At 35.3% G+C, this 9,059-nt stretch overlaps 2 protein-coding genes across 4 annotated transcripts in view; one reads left to right on the top strand and one right to left on the bottom strand.

Annotated features, from left to right (window-relative positions):
* Positions 1-5,668, bottom strand: part of LOC106873938 (baculoviral IAP repeat-containing protein 7) — a 65,786-nt gene extending 60,118 nt beyond the window's left edge. The window contains exon 1 of the mRNA XM_014921480.3: positions 5,538-5,668. The gene's annotated coding sequence lies outside the window, so the exon portion shown is untranslated. The remainder of the gene's footprint in view (positions 1-5,537) is intronic.
* LOC106873936 (uncharacterized) overlaps positions 1-9,059 on the top strand; it is a 121,969-nt gene that overhangs the window by 34,238 nt on the left and 78,672 nt on the right. The gene's annotated exons all lie outside the window — the stretch shown is intronic.

Here is a 9,059-nt window from a genome sequence, read left to right as displayed (position 1 = left end):
ACGAAGGCCAGTCAGGGGTTTGTGTTTTGTCTACCTTCCTACTTATTAGGACTTTGGTTTTAGCTAGGTGTCTACTTTCCTCTATCTATCTATCTATCTATCTGTGTGTGTGTGTGTGTGTGTGTGTGTGTGTGTGTCTATGTGTATGTGTGTATTTTTGTAAAATTATATTCAACATGTTCAGGGCACTCACATATGAGAAGACTTTCTGCTGTGAAGCTGATCCTGTTGGAAAACTGCCTTCTTAGACATGTGTTGTTTCACTTTGTCAGCTAAGAAAATCAAATATGTCTTACACAGCCTAGTCAGAATGAAATTGTTTTTATTAAAACAGTACATGGAGTATATGCTATTGTTCATAAAGCTTGGACAAACTGGAATTAAATTGATAATGTTGCACGAAGCAGTGCTAACAACATTTGCTGCACATCTTAATATTGTAGGTGCATGGATTAACACAGATTTTGAGAGATTCATGATGTGAAATCAAGTTAACTCTATCAGAAGTCTCTCAAAATGGATCTCTCAAAATCCATGTTAATCCATACACCTAGAATATTGTCATGCCTGCTTTTGACTATCCGTCTTTTTTACTTATGCGGAAAGAATATGTATATATAGTATACTAGCAGAAATACCCGGCTTTGACCGGGTTAAAGAGAATAATGAAATCTAAAAACGCCATCTATAATATGCAACCCTCAACTGTTAGTAGCTACGATACCATATTTCTACATTAATAACTCTCCAATCCATGCCAGCATGGAACATAGACATTAAGTGGAATGCCAGTCTCTCATCTAGGAGGGCCTTGAAATCAATGCTACCAACTGGGGACTATGTGTGTTGTAGTGATAATAAAAAGACCCAAAGGAGGTCTGCAACGAAATAATTTTACTCAACACTTTGCAAGTGAATCAGTGGAGGCAAAGATGCGTCTCATTTACTTGACAATTTATGCACCACATTGCAGAAATCACAATGAAAGTATATCTGAAAGGGTAGTCTTACACTGTTGTACCGTTGAATTACAAATAATGCTCATCTGTTATGTTCCGGTTAAAATTTCATCAACATCAAAAATATATGAATTTTCATGGGAGTTATGGCCGTTATACATAGAATATAATTTCCAAATTTCATAAAGATCCGTTCAGTACTTTTGACGTAGTTTTGGATAAGAAAACAAATGACTAATGTGTGTGTTTGTGTGCATGTGTTTGTGTGTGATGGGTATATATATGTATAGATATCTGTATGCATGTATATATATATGTATATATGTGTACATATTACATGTACATCTATATATATATATATATATATATATATATATATACATCTACACATGTGTATACATATACATGTATGCATATAGATCTATATCTATATATATATCTCTATGCATATACGTGTACATATACATGTATATGTATACATATACATCTCTTTCTCTCTCTTTGAAAGTATCTGTCATTACAGTATCGAAATGTGATTGTTTCAGTTAGTGGAATAACGTGTACATATACATCTATATGTATACATATACATCTCTCTCTCTCTCTTTCTCTCTTTCTCTCTCTCTCTCTGAAAGTATCTGTCATTACAGTATCGAAATGTGATTGTTTCAGTTAGTAGAATAGTTTCATTTTTGAAGTGAAAGTATTTGACATGAGTGTTTTTGTTTCACTTTTGACACGTAATACTTAAATAGTGGAGGAGATATTATGTTGCTGTGGGCTCGAACTCTGCAAGAAGTTAAAATTTTTTTTGACTAAAACACAACTGGAACCCTAAGTAAGGCATCTATAAAATTTGAATGAAATTGGTTGCGTAGTTCTCGAGTTTTAGGGATTCACACAGACAGACAGACACACATTCTCATTTTTATATATATAGATATATATAGTGCAAGTTTCTTTGGGAAAGCATTTGCATATATGGAAAAAAAAATCAGCTTTGAAAATATGAAAATACAAAAGAAATGTAATAAAAATTCTGAAGAGAATAAGCCACTCTCAGAAATATGTAGAGTCAGATAATTTTGTGTACATATGTATATACAAAGGTGTATAATGAACCCCTATACAAATAACAATTCATACAGATAGATAAAAAAATACATGGAATATATATGCTAATACACATTTAAACATTGCACATATGACCGAATCAAAGAACCTGGACACAGCTGTAACCTAATGAAGTTGAGTATGCAGTTTCTGTTCCCCCTGAAATTTATTCAATTTCATATGTGTGTGTGTGTGTGTGTGTGCATGCACGCATGCGCGTGTGAGCATGCATGTGTGAGTGTGCGTTTGTGTGTGTGCGTGTGCGCGTGCATGTGCATGCATGTTTGTTTGTTTCTCTTCTGTTTTTAATCATTTGAATTCTTCCTCTGAAGAAGGAGCTGGTTCCTAATAAAGATACAAAGCTCCATCATTGGAATATAGATAACAAAAACAATGTCACGTTTTAAACCTGAGAAAAGTCTTGCATAGTTTTCCTGTTCTGCTTACAGACTGTATTTATAATGTGCCAGTCAGTTGCTTGATTTCTTTTTCTGAAATTCAAGCTTATCCAGATTGACAGTTGGGCATTTACTTATAAAATCAAGTGCTCCAATTATTATTGGTACAAATGTAAATTTGTAATCCAGACATAGAAGCTGGAGGTTTTGAAGTAGCTATCCATAGCTTCTTTCTTTTTTGATTTTCAAAGAAATATTCACATCAGCAGGACAGCTGACTGCTATGATGGGGCATACTTTTTTTTGTCTGTCCCAAGCAACAGTATCCAGTCTATTATGCTTACACTTGACAAATGTTTTGATGGGAATGCTCCAACAATATTCCTTACTCAGACATTTGTGTACGTATTCAATAACAGGAAGACTCACTATATTTACTCCAGGACTGTCTTTCTTCTAAATGGCATTGTGTATTGTTTTTGTGACAAAATCATGTCACATAGGTAGATAGTATCTTGATGACACTTTTGGGCAGCTGATGATCACGTGTGATGTCTTCCACAGAAATACGACATAATCTAAGAGTTTCACCCTCTCTTTTGTTGATTAGGTATTTAGTAACAATGTCCTGTTCTTGAATTGCAAATGCATAGCCTTCAAAGTATGATGATGTAGTAGTCATGAATCCAAGAGAGGTTTCTCTTCATGTCAATGTTACTATCTTCTTCACATCTTTGGGAAACATACCCATGCATGGTTTTTTAGTTTGGTATGCTGAGTGTTTTGCCTTCAAATCTTTTTTGAGGTATGTTAATCTGGCTGATTTGGGTTTGTATGGGGAGTCATCAGGAAGAGAGTGCTTCCTGAGGATCTTGTTGCCAACACATAGGATATTGTTTTCTTCACTTTTCAATGTTAAGTTAATGTATTTATTTTTGCTGCTGTTGTTTAGCAAGTGCTGTCTGAGAGATATGATGCAACATTCAAAGGCTGTCTGCACTGATCTCAATCCTCTGCCTTCCTCTTCTCTTCTTAAGTAGAAACTGTCGAATCACTATTTCAATAGAGATTTCCAGTTGATGTCAGAATCTTGCAGGTTTAATGTATATGGAGTGGATTTCTCCTACAGATCAGTCAAGTATCTCAAATGTTGGAATCAGCACTGGTATTGCAAATGTATTGTGGGATATTGTCTTGTTGTAAGAGGAGAGTTCAGACTGCCATATTTTTCTTAGTCTGCTGTAATATCCCTGGGTCACTCTATCATTATTCACAGTGTCTTCAGATGACATATTTTCATTAATACCTTGGCACTTGTAATATTTTTTGTGTGAGACAGGAGAAATAGTGAGTCATTGATGCACTGGTGTTGTCTCTGGGGGACTGATTTTCCCCATTCAACAATCAAATATGAATATTTCTTTTGGCCAAATTACATTCCTATATCAACTGAAAATGTTATTAAGTCCAGCTGTTTTTTGGCACTGTTAAAATTTTTAGCATAAATCTTGAGGTCATCCACAAAGAAATTATGGGTTACATTAATATGTATGTCATTATTTAGTTTTATTTCATGATTTCTTGCCAATAGAGAAAGAGCTGGTTTCTAATCTAGATCCAAGCCTCCTTCATTGGAATTTCAAAATCAACAGGGTATTTTTGTTTGTTTGTATGTATATATGTATGTATGTATGTTTGTATGTATGTATGTATGTGTGTATGTATGTATGTATGCATGCATGCATGCATATCACGGTTCACTTATCGTGCCCTCAGTACACTGCAGATTTTCTGGCTAATATATGTAAAATTTATATCATAGACTCCTCAGTATATCACAGGTTTCTGCAGCCAATAAGTATTTATATATTTTTTAGGTTTTAATTATTTTTGTGGTAAAATAAGCATTTTCACACCTAAAAATTAATAAATTATAGAATGAAAATACAGTACAATACTGCATTGTATAACACATTAATTAAGATATATTAAAAGAAAATATGTAGTGTACCGTAGATGAGTAAACAAAGAATCACACATACTGTATGGAAAATGAAACTTGAGAAGCGAGTAAGTGATGTTGTTTTGCATTTGTGTATAAAATTGTGAATTTATTTCAAGCCCTACAATGTTGCCCAAGCATTCTGCATCTTCTAAGGCTTCTGGCAGTGAACCCAAGTGCCAGAGGAGGATGCTTACTATAGCAGAGAAGGTGAAACTTCTTGACATGCTTAAGTAAGGGAAAAGGTGTGCGGATGTAGGCCACCAAAAGAACTTCGGAGAATGGCGGAAGATTGGGATCACCAGATGATATTTGCATTGCAGTTCAGAAATACAATCGATGGAGCCATGGAAGTTTATAAAAACTTCCTTACACAGATGAAAAGACAGCACCAGCAACTGCCCATCACTATGTTCCTCACTTGCAAAAAGACAGAAGACACTAAGAGTGTGAAGAGAGTTTATAAAAGCTTAAATATTTAAAAATAATAAAATAAATATATACAAATTATAAATATAATAAAAAAATATATAGTACAGTAATGTAGATTTTCACCTATAGCGGTGAGGTTTGGAATGTAACACCCACCATAGTCGTGGGATTACTGTATAGTAAATTTTTTCAACTTACATTCTAACTGGTTAATGCCCTGAGAGTGGTTAGTTGAAATATGTATATACACACACACATAGAGACACACACCACACCCACACACCCCCACTGTGTGATAACCAGAGTTGGTTTGTCTATGGCATTGTAACTTAAAGGATTGGCAAAGAGGCTAATAGAATAAGTACCATGCTTATAAAACAGGTACTGGAGTCACTTCATTCAATTTAAACCCTTCAAGATGGTACCCCAGCATGGCTGCAGACTAATAATTGCAACAAGTAAAAGATATTTATATGTGGTTAAAAGTTTCCATACAGATTGTATTATATAAACAAAAAATTAATGAAAATGTGAAAGAATGTTAAAACAATAGCAATCTTTTTAGAAAAATCAAAGACAAAAAAAGCAGAACTAATATTTCATTTATATATATATTAAATTTTTTCAACTTACATTGTAACTGGTTTACACCCTAAGAAAACATGAAATGAAACTAAAAAAGTCGGAACTGTAATGAGAATATCTAGAGAGCTGATATTGTTATAGCTGAAAAAAGAATGAAAGCAGATAAGGCAAAGAGTGGTTGTTTAAAATTTAAGTCGTCATAAATCATAGGCTCTAAGCACTTAAATACTTAATGTCACAATTTAGTATAATGTGACAAAATAGTTAAATAAATGACCAATTAATTAGTTGGATAGGCATTTAACCAAGTGACTAGTAATAAAGGAGTGGAATTGAATCAGTGTACTAGTTATTGACATTAACATAATGATTCTTCCTAGACACAACAACATTTGTTTCAACATATGAATTCACTTAAAGAATCTTGCAAATCCTATACAAAAATGTAAAAGATAGGAAAGTTTGTAAATAAATAGTAAGGCATGTAAATAAATAGCAAGATTGAATAATCTGCATCAGAAATACAAAGACACACACATGCATGCACACAGGTGGTAAGAAGCTTGCTTCCCAGTCATATGGTTCTGTGTTCAGTTTCACTGCATGACACCTTGGACAAGTGTTTTCTACTATAGCCTCGGGCTGACCAAAGCCTTGTGAGTGCATTTGGTAGATGGAAACTGAAAGAAACCCATCATATACATATATGTATATATATATATATATATATATATATATATATATATATATAATGTTAATTCTCTAAACGAGGTATTAACAGTAGCTGCACGATAAAGTGAAGTATATTGCCACTTAAATGTGGCTGATCCCTAGGGGTGGATGTTATTGTTGCTTTTAGCCCCAGGAGGACATCTCCTCCAGCTGGCTTATCGACACACTTCTGTGTCCTGTTTGTTTTGCCAAGGGAAGTTATCCCTCTCATCGTGATCTGTAGCACGAACGGACTCGAGTTTCAGGGGTCAGCCACATTTAAGTGGCAATATACTTCACTTTATCGTGCAGTTACTGTTAATACCTCGTTTAGAGAATTAACATTGCTTGTTTTCACTTTTTCGATATCAGTGAATAATTTCACTGGAAAAAGATACATAAGTTTGCCAAGAATTATCTTTCTCATCGCAGATCGGTGGCTATCGGACGCTGACGAAGGGAAATAACCCTGAAACTCGAGTCTGTTCGTGCTACAGATCACAATGAGAGGGATAACTTCCCTTGGCAAAACAAACAGGACACAGAAGTGTGTCGATAAGCCAGCTGGAGGAGATGTCCTCCTGGGGCTAAAAGCAACAGTAACATCCACCCCTAGGGGTCAGCCACATTTAAGTGGCAATATACTTCACTTTATATATATATATATATATATATATATATATATATATCTGTGTGTGTGTGTGTGTATCTTTGTGTCTGTGTTTGTCCCTCCCTACACACTTAACAACCAGTGTTGGTGTGTTTGCATCCCTGTAGCCTACTGGTTTAGAAAAGGAGACTGATTAGGATAAGTACCAGGCTTAAAAAGAAGTACTGGGGTTGGCTCATTCATTTGACTAAAAATTTAAGTGCCCCAGCATGACCACAGTCTAATGGTTAAAACAAGTAAAAGATAAAAGATAAAAGATATTCAATCAGTATGTGAACATGTGCTCATCTGTACGTGTATGTATATCCCAAACGTCCATTATTGTTTGTTAGTAATCTCTATCTTGTAATTTATAGAAATTATTTGCCAACTGTTCAAATGGGGTTAATATTTCATAATAAATTGTCTTTATCTATTCATTGCTGTTCCATGGTGGAGTCTTAGCATTTGTAAAATGGAAATATTTTATATTGGATAGTTCCATTCCAGCATGTGTTACTACCACTACGAGGGAGAGTCAAAAACTATACACTCTCTTGTTTTTTCAATGTATTTACACAAAAGCAGGGGATAAACAAGTACGCCATTTTTCTATATAGTCTCCTTCCTTTTCAATGCACTTGTTCCAGCTGTCCACAAGCTTGCATATTCCCTCCAAGAAGAAGGTTTTTGGTTGGTCATGTAACAATTTATGCATCGCTTCCTTCACATCTTCATCCAGAGGAAATCAACGACCTCGTAAACCATCTTTGAGTGGTCTAAAGATATGATAGTCAGAAGGGACAACATCTGGCTGTAGGCAGGGTGTTCCAGCACCTCCAAACCCAATTGGTTAATGGTTTCAACAGTCTGGGCAGCTGTGTGTGGGCATGCATTGTCGTGCAACAACAAAACTTTCTTTGACAATATGCTTCACATTTGGTGTGAATTGCTGGCTTCAGTTTGTTGACCAGCAAAGCATTGTATCTTTCACTATTGATCATACACCCCTTTTCCGGGTAGTTTTCCAGTATAGGTCCTTTTGAGTCCCAAAAAAGGGTTAGCATCACCTTTCCTGTGGAAGACTGAGTCATGAATTTTTTCATCACTGGCGAGCCAGGATGTTTCCACTCCATACTCTGTTTTGGATTCTGCCTCATAATCATGGACCCATGTTTCATTTCCTGTGACTATTCTGCTCAAAAATCCCTTACCTTCATTGTTGTAGTGATTGAGTAAACATCAGCAGACCTCAAGAGGTTTGTACTTGTGCTCTGCAGTAAGCTCTCTTGGCACCCATTTTGCACAGACTTTATGAAAGTTGAACATGTTGTGGATGATTTGATAAGCAGAACCATGACTAATCTGCAGAGAATGAGCTACCTCATCGATAACTCACCATTACCATCTCTTGAGCTAGCTGAATCTTCCAGTGGTGGAGGTTTATGGGTGACTTGCTCCCTCTTCATGTGTCACGTTTGTCCAGCCCCTTTTAAGTTTCTTGATCCACTCATACACACTTCTACACAGTAGTGCACTGTCCCCATATTGTGCTAAAAGCCTCTGATGAATTTCAGCACCTGACACACCTTCCGACCAAAGAAATTGGATCACTACTCATTGTTCCTCTTTGGTGCACATTGCTAGTGGAGCAGCCATGCTTAAAGCCAGAAAGAAAAATGGCAAGATCAGGCTTAAACTTCGATCATATGACCACAATAGTACCAACTAAAACCACACATGCACAGAAGGCAGTGTGACAATAATAAAAATATTATTGTGAAAGGACGGATAATTTTTGACTTCTTGTATATGTCTACTTAAGGGAATTTTCTTGATTCTCACCCACCATATATCTGTTTTTTATGTACCATGATTCTCAAGTCTGACCAATATAGTTTTCCAAACATGCACAACACTTTATGACATGAATCAAATTTTAGGAGTTGCAAAGGAATTTCCTTCCATTTTAAAGACTTGGTCATCCTTATATTTTAACTCCTAGCTTTCAGTTAAATGTAGACATGAGCAACAGTTTGGTCTACTACATTTAGTACCCATGGAGTTGGGAACTTGTTAGAGAACCTTTTCCCAAGTTAGTATTTTTTTCAATATCTTAATTGTCTTTTTCTTTCAATAACCTGTTGATTTTCCAGAAATTTTTTGCATTTCTTTTTGGCCTTCAAGTAGAATAAGTAAATTGTTTTGAA

This window comes from Octopus bimaculoides, chromosome 2 (genome assembly GCF_046866305.1).
Source record: "Octopus bimaculoides isolate indiv1 chromosome 2, ASM4686630v1, whole genome shotgun sequence".
NCBI lineage: Eukaryota > Metazoa > Mollusca > Cephalopoda > Octopoda > Octopodidae > Octopus > Octopus bimaculoides.
This window is presented reverse-complemented; position numbering and strand designations above follow the sequence as displayed.